At 39.0% G+C, this 15,528-nt stretch overlaps 1 protein-coding gene across 1 annotated transcript in view; it reads right to left on the bottom strand.

Moving 5' to 3' along the window:
* The window catches only part of NDUFS4 (NADH:ubiquinone oxidoreductase subunit S4), a 153,649-nt gene that overhangs the window by 16,277 nt on the left and 121,844 nt on the right, over nucleotides 1-15,528 (bottom strand). The gene's annotated exons all lie outside the window — the stretch shown is intronic.

The raw sequence follows: 15,528 nt of genomic DNA, 5'->3' as shown, positions 1-15,528 counted from the left end.
TCAGCTACTAACCAAAAGGTAGGCAGTTCATATCCATCAGCAAATCCTTGGAAACCCTATGGGGCAGTTCTACTCTGTCCCACAGGGTTGCTATGAGTTGGAATGGACTTGACAGCAGTGGGTTTTGCCCAGTGCCATGTGTCATTTTATTTCTTGACTGCCGCTTCCATGGTTGTTAATCATGGATCCAAGTAAAATAAAATCCTTGACAATTTCAGTATTTTCTCTGTTTATCACGATGTTGCTTATCAGTCCAGTCATGAGGATTTCTGTTTTCTTTATGTTGAGGTATAATCCATACTGAAGGCTATAGTCTTTGATTTTCATCAGTACGTGCTTCAAGTCTTCTTCACTTTCAGCATGAAGGTTGTGTCATCTGCGTATCGCAGGTTGTTAATGACCATATGATTATCCAATTCAAAAGGGCCCATAACAGTCCATTTCAGCCCACTATTGCCTAGAATGCTGATCTTCAAGCATTCATTTTGTGAAGGAGATCTTAGAAAATCTAGGTGCTTGACATAAAGAGAAGCTTCTACCAAAACTGCAGGCTGGAGTCCATTTTTGCTGTTTACTGCTTATTCTGAGCCAACTTTTAAAAGTCAGCTAGCCAGCATACCTCAGGAAGCCTCCTGGCTCCCCTCCTCGCTCTTCCTCTCACAGCATGTCCCCAGGAAGGATATTCACTCAGGCTGTCCCCCAAAATATCCATAGATTACTCTGTTAAATGACTCAAACTTCACAATTAAGAAAATAATGTTTAAGGGAGTTTACAATTTGTCTGTTGCCTATTAAATCCTAAAACTGTAAATGTAAACCAATCAGAATTTTTTCCTCCTGATTTAGAAAATAATATTGGAATCATTATTCCCTGTCCTTGAGCACAGAGAATGTGACCCAGCTGGAGCTGAGACCACAAAGACTCAAAAGGACACATCCACTGGACCCCGAGGTGAAGACAATAGAAATTATCTTTTAGGGAACTTTTCAGTAAAGCCAATCAAACAGAACAGAAAAGACTTTCTACCGTTATCATTTTCCATTAATATTTTGAATAGAAATTTGTTGGACCAATGAAGACCCTCCTGGCTGTCAGTTACTGAAACCTGTACCAATGATTGTTAAGAAAGGCAATTCAAAATTTAAGACCACAGTTTCTAGCCAATCTGTGAAAAGGTGAAGCTTTCAGTGATTCTACCCATTTTTGTGATGTTAATATATACTGATGATTCTGTAACTTTCCTCAGATTCGGGCAGACATTAGCTCTGGCAGCATGCCTGTCCACTTCCCACTTCTGTCTTTCTGAATATATACCGAATAAAACTTTCTTTTTACTTTACTAAACCTTGTGATTGTTTTTCCCCCGACAACACCCTGAAACCGGTCCACCATGGGTGACCCTGCTGGTATTTGAAATACTCATGGCATTGCCTGCAGCATTACAGTAACACGTAAGCCACCACCGTATGACAAACTGAGTGATGGACATAACTGATTAAAAAATACTGATAAGAGAGGTAAATTCTGTCCTGTGTCCTACTGGTAGTGATTCGACTCCTCCCCCATAACAAAAATAAATAAATAAATGATTTTTGTCTTCATTTGCCAATCATCTCAACATACCATATAAATTTGTGGTATTTTAACTTTTGCTTTGAATGGTTAAAACATCTGCCTGGTTCCCTCATTATTCTTTAACATGCAACTTATATCTGTATAAGGGTCATAATTCTTACCTTTGTTCTGAAAATCGTCTTTTACCATGTATAAGGGTGTGAGGATGAGACCCTCCAAAGAGGCTGCAAGTTAAGTGGAGAAGTACAGACATTGCTAATGGTGTCTACTTCCTGGGTTGCATCTTAAATTATCTTTTTTTTTCCCCTTGACTCAAGGCTGAACCTCACTGATTCCTTCCCTGCTCGTACTTTCTATTCAGAGGTGAGGTTTCCTCCGCAACAGACCCACTATGAACAGAATGCAGTTTTCCCAGCTTGTCCTCTGCCCTCCAGTTCCTGAAAGAAATTCTCCTCTATTTTGAGAATTTCAAAGAGTTTTTACAGCTAACAAGTTTCTAATCAGATCAAACAGGAAAAAGCTACTTCTGGTTTTCATTAGCATATAAATGGTAGTAGATCCCAGTCTTGTATCATCCAGGTTTTCCACAGCCATCTACGACCTCTCCATCATGTAGTTTCCTCCTCCTCCCCACCCATCCACCCCATCAACAGAAGGACACAACAAAACAGTAGGAAAAGACAAAAGCCCACAGAGAAAGGTAGGTCTTTTGAGTACACAAACAACTGAAGTAAGGTTAATCTACATTTCAGAGGAAACCTCCAGGTATTCTTTTTCCTTTTTACAAAGAAAGGTTACCTTTGAAGAGTTCCAGGAAAGGGGGGTTGGGAGGAAGATGCTAAGCACAAAGGGAGATGTTTAGCATGAGGCCATGGGGTCAAAGCCAAAAGGCATGGGGAATTTATATTTTCTTTCCTATCTGTGTGAATAGTAAAGACAGGGAAAGGCAGGCACTGGGGAAGTGGAAGCAAGGAAGCCATTGGGGGCATTCAGTCTTCTTTTTCACTTCCCAGTGTTACAAAGCCAGTATTCTACAGGAGGTGAGATATAGTGAGAAGATGGACCTAAGCAAAAAAGACAGACACAGAGAAGTGGTTCCATAAATTTTCTATAGCAGGAAGAGAACAACTTAATAGTGTTAGGGATGAGAGCATTCTTATATAAAACGGACCTGCACAATACCTTATTTGGTTAAGAAATTGAAAACAGGTGATTAATACGAGATTTTGCGATATAATATAGGTCTCCTAACTATTTTATTTCATTATCATATTATATATAATATGAATCATAGTAGGTAAGTGGACCTAAAGAATAGAACTGTTATTTCTTCGGAAACACAAAATCTGAAATTTTCAAAGTTGGTTAAAAGTTTCCTATTTCTCATAAACACTATAGAATATCCATTAATGAAACACTTAGACTATATGTTATAATGTCTATCCTGTATATAGCAAAGTACTCTAGATTCATGCTAATGAAAACATAATGTGAACCACAAGTTATTTTAAATTTTCTAGCATCCACATTTAAAAAAGGAAACAGGTGAAATTAATTACATTACTTAGCCCAATATATCCAAAATATTATTATTTAAACATGTAAGAAATATCAAAATTATTAATAAGCTAGGGGCCTAATACATGGCATAAACAGTATATAAAACATTACTAACAATGCACAAACACCAGAAGAGAAACTAGGTAACTGGGAGCTCCTAAAAATCAAACACCTGTGCTCATCCAAAGGCTTCACCAAAAGCGTGAAAAGATTACCTACAGACTGGGAAAAAGTTTTTAGCTATCACATTTCCGATCAGCATCTGATCTCTAAAATCTACATGATACTGCAAAGACTCAACTACAAAAAGACAAATAACCCAATTAAAAATGGGCAAAGGATATGAACAGGCACTTCACTAAAGAAGACATTCAGGTAGCTAACACATACATGGGGAAATGCTCACGATCATTAGCCATTAGAGAAATGCAAATCAAAACTACAATGAGATTCCATCTCACTCCAACAAGGCTGTCATTAATCCAAAGAACACAAAATAATAAATGTTGGAGAGGTTGTGGGGAGGCTGGAACACTTGTACACTGCTGGTGGGAATGTAAAATGGTACAACCACTTTAGAAATCGATTTGGCGCTTACTTAAGAAGCTAAAAACAGAACTACCATAGGATCCAGCAATCCCACTCCTTGGAATATATCCTAGAGAATTAAGAGCCTTTACACGAACAGATATATTCACACCCTGTTTACAATAGCAAAAAGATGGAAGTAACCAAGGTGCCCTTCAACAGATAAATGGATAAATAAATTATGGTATATTCACACAATGGAATTCTATGCAACGATGAAGAACAATGATGAATCCGTGAAACATTTCATAACATGGAAGAAATCTGGAAGGCATTATGCTGAGTGAAATTAGTTGCAAAAGGACAAATATTGTATGAGACCACTATTATAAACAGAGAAGAAAATATTCTTTGATGGTTATGAGACTGGGGAGTGAGGGAGGGAGACGGGTGCTCACTAATTAGATAGTAGACAAGAACTATTTTAGGTGAAAGGAAAGACAACACAAAATATAGAAGAGGTAAGCACAACTGGACTAAACCAAAAGCAAAGCAATTTCCTGAAAAAACCGAACACTTTGAAGGCCAGAGTAGCAGGGGAGGGCATTTGGGGACCACAGTTCCAGGGACATCTAGGTTAACATGTATAACAAAATCTACTAAGAAAACATTCTGCATCTCACTTTGGAGATTGTTGTCTGCGGTCTTAAACACTAGCAAGCGGCCATCTAAGATGCATCAATTGGTCTCAATCCACCTGGAGCAAAGGAGAATGAAGAACACCAAAGATACAAGGTAATTATGAGCCCAAGAGACAGAAAAAGGGCCACATAAACCAGAGACTACATCAGCCCGAGACCAGAAGAATGAGATGGTGCCTGGCTACAACCGATGACTGCTCTGACAGGGAACACAACAGAGAACCCAAGGATGCAGGAGAGCAGTGGGATGCAGACCTCATATTCTCATAAAAAGACCAGACTTAATGGTTTGACTGAGACTAGGAGGACCCCGGAGGTCATGGTCCCTAGACCTTCTGATAGCCCAAGACAGGAACCATTCCTAAAGTCAACTCTTCAGACAGGGCCTGGACCGGACTATAGGATAGAAAATGATACTGGTGAGGAGTGAGCTTCTTGGATCAAGGAGACACATGAGACTAAGTAGGCAGCTCCTGTCTGGAGGGGAGATGAGAAGGCAGAGGGGGACAGAAGCTGGCTGAATGCACACAAAAATAGAGAGTGGAGAGAAGGAGTGTGCTGTCTCATTAGGGGAAGAGCAACTAGGAGTATATAACAAGGCTTATATAAATTTCTGCATGAGAGAAACTGACGATTTGTAAACTTTCACTTAAAGCACAATAAAAAAATTTAAAAATTACTAATATTTTACATGTTTTTCTTTTCAAAATAAGTCTTTGAACTCCAATGCATATTTACCACTTTCATCACATTTCAATTAAAACTAGACACATTTCAAGTGTGAAATCGCCACATATGGTTAAAAAATAAATAAACAAAACCCCACTGCCACTGAGTCAATTCTGAATGATAGTGACCCTATAGGACACAGTAGAACTGTCCCATAGGGCTGCCAAGGAGCTGCTAGTGGATTCCAACTGTTGACCTTTTGGTTAGCAGCCATACATCTTAACCACTGCACCACCACTATATTGGATAATGCAGAACTTGCTGTTGTTAGGTGCCATCGAAATGGTTCCAACTAATAACAATCCTTTGTGGAAAAGAAAGAAACACCGCCAGGTCCTGCACCATCACCAAAATTGCTGCTGTGTTTAAGCCCATTGTTGCGACCACTGTGTCAACCCATCTCACTGATGGTCTTCCTCTTTTTCACAGACCCTCTACCATGCACGATGCCCTTCTCCCCGGACTGGTACCTCCTGATAACATGTCCAACATATGTGAGACGAAGTCTCACAATCCTTGCTTCTAAGGGGCATTCTGGCTGTGTTTCTCCCAAGACAGATTTGTTTGTTCTTCTGCAATCCATGGTATATTCAATATTCTTAGTCAACACCATAATTCAAAGGCATAAATTCTACTCTGATCTTCCTTATTCACTGTCCAGCTTTTGCATGTGTGTGAAGCAACTGAAAATACCATGCCTTGGGTCAGGGGTACCTTAGTCCTGAAAGTGACATCTTTGCTTTGTAACACTTTAAAGAGGTCTTTTGCAGCGGATTAGCCCAATGCAACAGGCCATGTGGTTTCTTGACTGCTGCTTCCATGGGTGCTGATTTTGTATCCAAGTAAAATGAAATCCTTCACAACTTCAGTATCCTTTTTATTATTGCACTTTAGATGAAGGGGTTTACAGAACTAGCTTCTCATTACACAGTTAGTACATATATTATCTTATGACATTTGTTAACAACCCTACAACATGTCGGCATGTCAACACTCTCCCTTCTTGACCTTGAGTTCCCTATTACCAGCTTTCCTGACCCTTCCAGCCTTCTAGTCCTTGCTCCTAGGCTGGTGAGCCCCTTTAGTCTCATTCTGTTTTATGGGCCTGTCTAATCTTTGGCTGATGGGTGATCCTGAGGAGTGACTTCATTACTGAGCCAAAAGGGTGTTTGGGGGGGCCATACTCTCAGGGTTTCTCCAGTCTCTGCCAGGCCAGTAAGACAACTTCCATATTTTCTGTTTATCATAATGTTACTGATTGGTCTACATCATGGATTAAACTATGTCCACCCAAAAATGTGTGTATCAACTTGGTTAGGCTGTGATTCCCAGTATTCTGTGGTTGTAATTTTATGTTAAAAGGATTAGGGTGGAATTGTAACACCACCCTTACCCAGGTCATATCCCTGATCCAAAGTCAAGGGAGTTTCCCTGGGGTGTGGCTTACACCAACTTTTATCTCTCAAGAGATAAAAGGAAAGGGAAGCAAGCAGAGAGTTGGGGACCTCATACCACCAAGAAAGCAGCACCATAAGCAGAGTGCATCCTTTGGACACAGGGTCCCCGAGCCTAAGAAGCTCCTCGACCAGGGAAAGACTGATGAAAAGGACCTTCTTCTTCCAGAACCGACACAGATGCCCTGAATTTGGACTTGTAACCTACTATACTGTGAGAAAATAAATTTCTCTTTGTTAAAGCCATCCACTTGTGGTATTTCTGTTATGGCAGCACTGGATGACCAAGACAGTCCAATTATGAGAATTTCTCTTTCCTTTCTGTCCAGGTGTAATCCATCCTAAAGGCTTTAGTCTTTGATCTTTATCAGTAAGTACTTCAAGTCCTCCTTCCTTTCAGCAAGCAAGGTTGTGCCATCTGCATATTGCAGGCTGTAAATAAATCTTCCTCCAATCCTGATGCTGAGTGCTTCTTCATATAGTCCAGCTTCTAAGACTATCTGATCAGCATATAGATTCAACAAGTATGGCGAAGAGGCACAACTCTCACACACACCTTTCCTGATTTTAAACCACACAGTAGTCCTTTGTTCTGGTCAAAGGACTGTCTCTTCGCCTATGTACAGGTTCTGCGTGAGCACAACAAAGTATTCTCAAATTCCCGTTCTGCGCAATGTTATTATTATTATTTATGATCCAGACAGTCGAATGCCTTTGTATAGTCAGTAAAACGAAGATAAAGATATTTCTGGTTAAATGAATAATTTCTTTTATAAGGATCAGCACAAAGCTGGTTCCTATGAGGCGGAGTTGAAAGATATCCCACTGTCCAACTTTTCCAAGCTGCTACACCACTCCATCATCTCTAACATCAATTACTCCCTCTTCCCTCAGTACTTTCCCTCCCATCTTTGGGTTCCCTAATTCACTGCAGAGGCTCACAGAACTCATGAACCCTATAAAGGGAATGACCCACACAGTTTTGGAGGCTGGCAAGTCCCAAATTCATGGGTCAGGCGTAGGCTTCTCCCTAGTCCTCAGTCTGTGCCCAAAGGACTCAGGTTTCTTGCTCTGTGTGCCAGGAAGCCAACTGTGCCATCTCCTGCGAGTCTCTCCAGTGGGTCTCTCCAGCCAGTCTCTCCTGGATGGTGGTGGTAGACTCTGCTTTTCCCACCCCTAAGGTGGCTCATTTCAAGTTCAGCGGGATGGCTAAACTGACCATTCCCCTTGGTGTGCCACAATTACCCTATCACACAGTCCAGCCCAATCACCTGAGTGGGAGTTACAAGACCATGGCCAAAAGGGCCACACAAAAAGCAATCCATTACAACATGATGGTCTTCTCTACTTTCAGTCAAGATGAATCTGACATCAGCAATGATATCCCTCGTTCCATGTCCTCTTTTGAATCTGGTAGTTCCCTGTTGATATACTGCTGCAACCGGTTTTGAATGATCTTCAGCAAAATTCTACCTGTCTGTGATACTGATGATATTGCTCAATAATTTCCACATTCTGTTGGATCACTTTTCTTTGGAATGGGAACAAACATGGATCTCTTCCAGTCAGTTGACCAGGAAGCTCTTTCAAATTTCTTGGCACAAACAAGTGAGCGCTTTCAATGTTGCATTCATTTTGAAATATTTCAAATGATATTCCGTCAATTCTTAGAGCCTTGTTCGTGGCCGATACCTTCTGCGCAGCTTGGACTATCTCCTTGAGTGCCATCGGTTCTTCATCATTACGCTACCTCCTATAATCGCTGAACATTAACCAATTCTTTTTGGTAAAGTGACTCTGTGTAGTCCTCCCGTCTTGTCTTGATGCTTGTGTTGTTTAGTATTTTGTCCATAAAATTCTTCAAAATTGCAACTTGAAGCTTGATTTTTTTTCTTCAGTTCTTTCAGCTTAAGAAATGCCAAGTATGCTGCTTCCTTTTGCTTTCTAGCTCCAGGTCTTTGCACACTTCATTATAATACTTTACTTTGTGTTCTTGAGCTGACTTTTGAAATCTTCTGTTCAGCTATTTTACTTCAACATTTCTTCTTGTTCAAGAGTAAGTTTAAGAGTCTCTTCTGACACCCAGTTTGAGCTTACCTTTCTTTCTTGTCTTTGTAATGACCGTTTGCTTTTTTCATGTATGGTGTCCTAGATGTCACCCCACAACTCATCTGGTCATCAGATATTAGTGCTTGATGTGTCAAATCCATCCTTGAGGTCTCTAAATTGAGGTATGATATACTCAAGGTCATACTTTTTGACTCTCATGAATTTATTCTCACTTTCTTCAGTTTCATTTTGAACTTGCATAAGAACAATTGATGGTCTGTCCACAGTCGGCACCTGGTCTTGTTCTTGAGCTTCTCCATCATCTCTTTCCGTAGATGTAGTTGATTTGACTCCTGCTATTTCATCTGCTGAGGTCCACATGTACAGCTGCCATTCATGCTGTTGGAAAAAAGCGTCTGACACACCCGGCTGTCATTTTGTCATTCTGTGCTGGCTTGTATGTTGCTGTGATGCCAGAAGCTATGCCACCGGTATTTCAAATACCAGTAGACTCACCCATGTTGGATAGGATTCAGTGGTGCTTCCAGACTAACACAGACTAGGAAAAAGGAACTGGTGATCTACTTCTAAAAAAATAACTGGACAGTGAAAACCTTATGAAAAGCAGAAGAACACTGTCTGATACAGTGATGGAAGATGATCCCCTCAGGTTGCAAGGTATTCGAAAAAACTTCTGGGGAAAAACTGCCTCCTCAGAGTAAAGTCGATCTTAATGACGTGAATGGAGTAAAGTTTTTGGGAACTTCGTTTGCTGATATCGCACTGATCAAAGTGAGAAGAAAAGCTGCAAACATCCATTAATAACTGGAATATGGAATGTACGAAGTATAAATCTAGGAAAATTTGATGTCATCAAAAATGAAATGGAATGCATAAAGATCAATATCCTAAGCATCAGTGAGCTGAAATGCGCTGGTATTGGCCATTTTGAATCAGACAGTCACATGGTCTACTATGCCAGGAATGACAAATTGGAGAGGAATGATGTTGCCTTCATTGTCAAAAAGAACATTTCAAGATCTATCCTAAAGTACCAACTCAACCTCAACACCAACAACCGCTAAAAAGCTGCCATAGGCAATACACAAATGAGCATGACTGTGTTCAAATAAAACTTATTCACCCCTTACCTGTATGTATGTGACCTTGCTACTTAATGTTACTTAATGTCTCTAAATCTCAATTTCTTTTAACTACAAAATGGGAATAATAATTGTCCCTGCTTCATAGGGTTGTTGTGAGGATTAAATGAGAGTGAATGAAAAGCACTTAGCATAGTGTCTGGTTCATGATCTAGTCTTTATGAAATGCTAGCTATTGTAGTAATGATGATGATGTTCCTTATTACTTGAGTGTCAATATATAATCAGAAGGCATTAAAAATGTTTTCTCAAAGGAAACTCAATCTGAAAATCTTCTTCCTCATTGTACTAATTCTGTATTATATAATCTTTTAAGCCAAATGAATTGATAGTCATGAGTTATCATTCCTTTTCTTAACCATTTAAAGATAAGGGAAATAAGAAAACTAACAAAAGGATGAAAGTAGGTTGTTTAATTTCAGAATAAGTCGTAAGTGTACAAATTATCTTATAACAGTTATTACTCTAACTTCCTATTTCTAGACACAGTTCAAAGCCAAGCATTTTATGCTCATGAATGGATAACCTTTGCCACATTTTATTATCAACACTGAATCATCTCTATCAACAAAAACACATTCTTCCCTCTCAAGCATATAATAAGCTAGGCAATGAAGAAAGAAAGGTATATAAGGGATGGTCCGTGGGTTGAAAATCCTTCAGTCGATAGTTTTTGGGTGTTATAATCCAATTTTTTATTTCGAAGATGAAGAAACATGGTTATCAAATGCTAAATGTGGTGAAACATGACTTGCTCAAGCTCCCCTGTGAAGTGGAAAATTATGGAATTAGAATCTTAGTTACCAGTCTCCTGATCCAGCAGTGTTTCCGCATTAGTGCTTCTGAACCATTTTTTTAATACCTTAATTTAACAGAATCTTGGTTTACCCAACCTTCAACAGCACTAGCTCACGATGAACTGATGCGATGTGTGTGGGGTTCCCACTTGTATGTGCCCACTATCAACCTACCAAATGCGAGCTCATCAACACAGAGGGAGTGCTTCGAAATTTGAAAATAGATTCCTCTCTCAATCATTCTATAACACTTTCCTGGTGTTTATTTAGATCTCATCACAACTATAACTGGAAAAATAGGACTAATCTATTTAAAAATATATAATGCTAAATGTTACATAGTGCCAGAAGATGAGCCCTTCAGATTGGAAAGCACTCAAAATACAACTGCCTCCTCAAAGTAGAGTTGACATTAATGACTTGGGTAGAGTCAAACTTTTAGGACCCTCATTTGCTGATACGGCACGACACAAAATGAGAAGAGCTGAGAACATCCATTGATAATCAGAACGTGGAATATACAAAGTATGAATCTAGAAAAATTGGAGATTGTCAAAAATGAAATGGGATGCATAAACATTGATATCCTAGGCATTACTGAGCTGAAAGGGACTGGAATTGGCCATTTTGAATCAGACAATCATATGGTCTACTGTGCCAGGAATGACAAATTCAAGAGGAATGGTCTCGCGTTCATCATCAAAAAGAACATTTCAAGATCTGTCCTGAAGTACAATGCTGTCAGTTATAGGATAATACCCATATGCCTATATAAGGAAGACTAGTTAATATGACTGTTATTCAAGTTTACACACCACCCACTAAGGTCAAAGATCAAGAAATTAAAGATTTTTACCAACCTCTCTGGGCTGAAATTGATCAAACATGCAATCAAGATGCATTGATAATTACTGATGATTGGAATACGAAAGCTAGAAACAAAAAAGACTGGTAGTTGGAAAATAAGGCCTTGGTTATAAAAACAAAGCTGGAAATCGCATGATAGAATTCTGCAAGACCAACGAACGACTTCATTGCAAATATCTTTTTTCAACAACATGAACAGTGACCATACATGTGGACCTTGTCAGATGGAATACACAGAACCATACCGGCTACATCTGTGGAAAGAGTTGATGGAGAAGCTCAGTATCATCAGTCAGAACAAGGCCAGGGTCAACTACCAAACAGGCTGTCAATTGCTCATATACAAGTGCAAGTTGAAGAAAATTAGAACAAGTCCACAAAAGTCAAAATATGACCTTCAGTCTGTACCACCTGAATTTATACACTGTTCTCAAGAACTGATTTGACACACTGAACACTAATGACCAAAGACCACATGAGCTGTAGAATGATACCAAGAACAATGTACATGCGAGAGGTCATTTAAAAGACGGGAAAGAAAGCCCAAAATGGATGTCAGAAGAGACTCTGAAACTTTCTCTTGAAACACAGAGTAACTAAAGTAAAAGAAAGAAATGATGAAGTAGAAGAGCTGAACAGAAGATTCCAAAGGGCAGCTCGAGAAGACAAAGTAAAATATTATAATAAAATGCTCAAAGACTTGGAGATAGAAAACCAAAAGGGAAGAACAGGCTCGGCATTTCTCAAGCTCAAAGAACTGAAGAAAAAAGTTCAAGCCTCAAGTTGCAATATTAAAGGATTCTATGGGAAAATACTAAAAGACGCGGGAAGCATCAAAAGAAGACAGAAGGAATACATGGAGTCACTGTACCAAAAGGAACTTGTTGACAGTTACTCACTTCAGAACGCAGTATATTATCCAGAACCAATGGTACTGAAGGAAGAGGTACAAGCTGCACTGAAGGCGCTGGAGAAAAACAAGGCTCCAGAAATTGACGGAATACCAATTGAGCTGTTGCAACAAATGGATGCAGCATGAGAAGCATTTACTGGTCTATGCCAGGAAATTTGAAAGACAGCTACCTGGCTGGAAAAGATCCGTGTTTATACCCATTCCAAAGAAAAGTGATGCAACCGAATGTAGAAATTATCAAACAATATCATTAATATCACATACAAGTAAAATTTTGCTAAAGATCATTCAAAAGTGGTTGCAGCAGCATATTAACAGGGAACTGCCAGAAATTCAAGCCAGATTCAGAAGAGAACATGGAACCAGGGATATGACTGTTGATATCAAATGGATCATGGCTGAAAGCAAAGAATATCAGAAAAATGTTTACCTGTGTTTTGCTGACTATGCTAAGGCATTCAACGTGTGGATCATAACAAATTATGGACAATATTATGGAGAATGGGAATTTCAGAACACTTAATTGTGCTCATGAGGAACATGTACTTACAGCAGCAGGCAGTCATTTGAACATAACAAGGGGATACTGCATGGTTTAAGGTCAAGAAAGATGTGAGTCAGAGTTGTATACTTTCACCATACTTATTCAATCTGTATGCTGAGCAAAAAATCCAAGAAGCTGCAACGCCTGAAGAAGAATGGGGCATCAGGACTAAACAAGACTTATTAACAACCTGTGACATGCAGATGACACAACTTTGCTTGCTACAAGTGAAGAGGACTTGAAGCACTTACTGATACAGCCTTCAGTATGGATTACACCTCAACATAAAGAAAACAAAAATCCTCACAACTGGACCAATGAGCAACATCATGATAAACGGATAAAAGACTGAAGTTGTCAGGCATTTTATTTTACTTGGATCCACAATCAACACTCATGGAAGCAGCACCCAAGAAATCAAAAGAGGTATTGCATTGAGCAAATCTGTTGCACAAGACCTCTTGAAAGTGTTGAAAAGCAAAGATGTTGCTTTAAGGGCTACGGTGGGCCTGATCTAAGCCATGGTGTTTTCAATTGCCTCATATGCATGTGAAAGCTGGACAATGAATAAGGAAGACTGAAGAATTGATGCCTTTGAATATGGTGTTGGTGAAGAATATTTAATATACCATGGACTGCCAGAAGAAGGAACAAATCTGTTCTGGAAGAAGTACAGACAGAATGCTCCTTAGAAAAGAAGATGGTGAGACTTTGTCTCATGTACTTTGGACATGTTATCAGGAGGGACCAGACCCTGGAGAAGGATACCGTGCTTGGTAAAGGAGAGGGTCAGTGAAAAAGAGGAAGACCCCAACGAGATGAACTGACACAGTGGCTGCAACAATGGGCTCAAGCATAACAATAATTGCGAGGATGGCACAGGTTAGAGCAGTGTTTTGTTCTGTGGTACACTGGGTCATTATGGGTTGGAACTGACTCAACGGCACCTAACAACAACAATGCTAAATGTTAAACAAATGAGCCTGATCACAAGCACTACAGTAAATTCAAAGGCAGAATAATTGATACACTTTACGAAGTCATTAATTCCACCAGATTTTGAGTGTCCATTAAATGCCAGGCTTTGTGCTAGGAACTGGGGACAAAATAGTGACCAAGTCAGGTATAGTTCCTGTTGCCCTGTAGTTTAAAATTCCTGATTCACTGTTAGCGTATTCTTTTGGAAGTCAATATCCACTGAGCTTTTTTCAAGTTATACTTCCTAGTAGTTCCTTCCTCCCCTTTTCGTTCTCTCTATTGATTTTGATAATGTTCCTCAATTTTCTTCTCCGGGAAGGTAGAAGTCAGATTGGAAAGGTACCTGATTTCACCAGCAGCAGTGGCTGCTTCACACCTGCAATTCACATGGCAACTGTAATCATGAAGTCTTTGTGACCACTATCTGGGGATTTAACTGTTATTAAATTCACATTACAGACCTCAAAAGAATAATTTTCAAGGTGTCAGACTTGAAATATGGTAGATTGCAAAGATGGAAAACATTAATAGGACTGTTTTTGATAAGTGATATTACAGTTTAATTAAAAAGAGCAATGTTCATTTTTAATCAAAATAATAGCTTAAAGACTATGATTACTTTGAGAGCAATTATGTAATTAAGAAATGTGAGGGACTTCCCAAGAAAGTTTTAATAAAAATCTCCACCTCCCCGCCGCAAACACTTTTTTTTTTTTTTTTTGGTCTACCTCTAATGAAATAATGGTATACATTTAAATACTATTACATACTTGCTTACTAGGCACTTTACTTTTATTAACTAATTTAATCCTCATAGCAATTTCCATTGTACATATGACAAAACTGAAGCACAAAGTCATACAAACAGTAAGTGACCCAGCACGAATTCAAACCAGGCAGTCTGGCTTTAGACTCTTAATTACAAGCTATATGATACTAAGTTGGGATGATAGACAAATATCTTAGATAATAATAAAAGCCTTTATAGTGCTTTCACATTTGTATGTCAAATACATTGGATAATAATAATAATCTTTTATATTTATATACTGCCTTACAGTAACAATGCACATGAGACATTACTTCATCTGAATAGATAACTAAGACTAGAATAACAGAACACATTAGGTATTAATTCAAATGTAGTACATTTAAATCCAAGAGAGACAAACAGCAGGAATACCACACTGAGGGAGGTGAGGGTCAGAACTTATAGTTCCTTGAGTGTTTACTATGTATCAGGCACTGAACTAGGTATACCCTTTCATAAGATAAGTACTCTTATTTTGGCAAAGAAGAAACACAAAGTCCATTATGAAATTAACCCAAAATCACATAGCTTGAAAGTGGCATAATAGGGATTACAATCCAGACTGCTCTGACTCCAAAGCCTTCTTCCACTACACTGTTACTACATGATTTAACGGTGTAGTGAATGAGAAATAGTGTAGAAAATGAGAAAAAAAGGGCGTTTTGAGTTTTTGTTGATAGCAAGTTCAACATAAGCCAATAGTTCTACTCTTAGGCTGCATTTATATCATTGTAGAGTAGAGATTTTGCTTAATGCTAGGCTCACTATACCTGGATAATGGGCAAATGGAGACATTTAGGATGAAAGGAAATTCATGAGAGGCATGAGATTTTGGCTCAGTGTAAGAACTTTTGAATA

The sequence above is a fragment of the Loxodonta africana genome, chromosome 2 (assembly GCF_030014295.1).
Source record: "Loxodonta africana isolate mLoxAfr1 chromosome 2, mLoxAfr1.hap2, whole genome shotgun sequence".
NCBI lineage: Eukaryota > Metazoa > Chordata > Mammalia > Proboscidea > Elephantidae > Loxodonta > Loxodonta africana.
The sequence above is the reverse complement of the archived record's forward strand: the minus strand, read 5'-3'. Positions and strand labels throughout refer to the sequence as shown.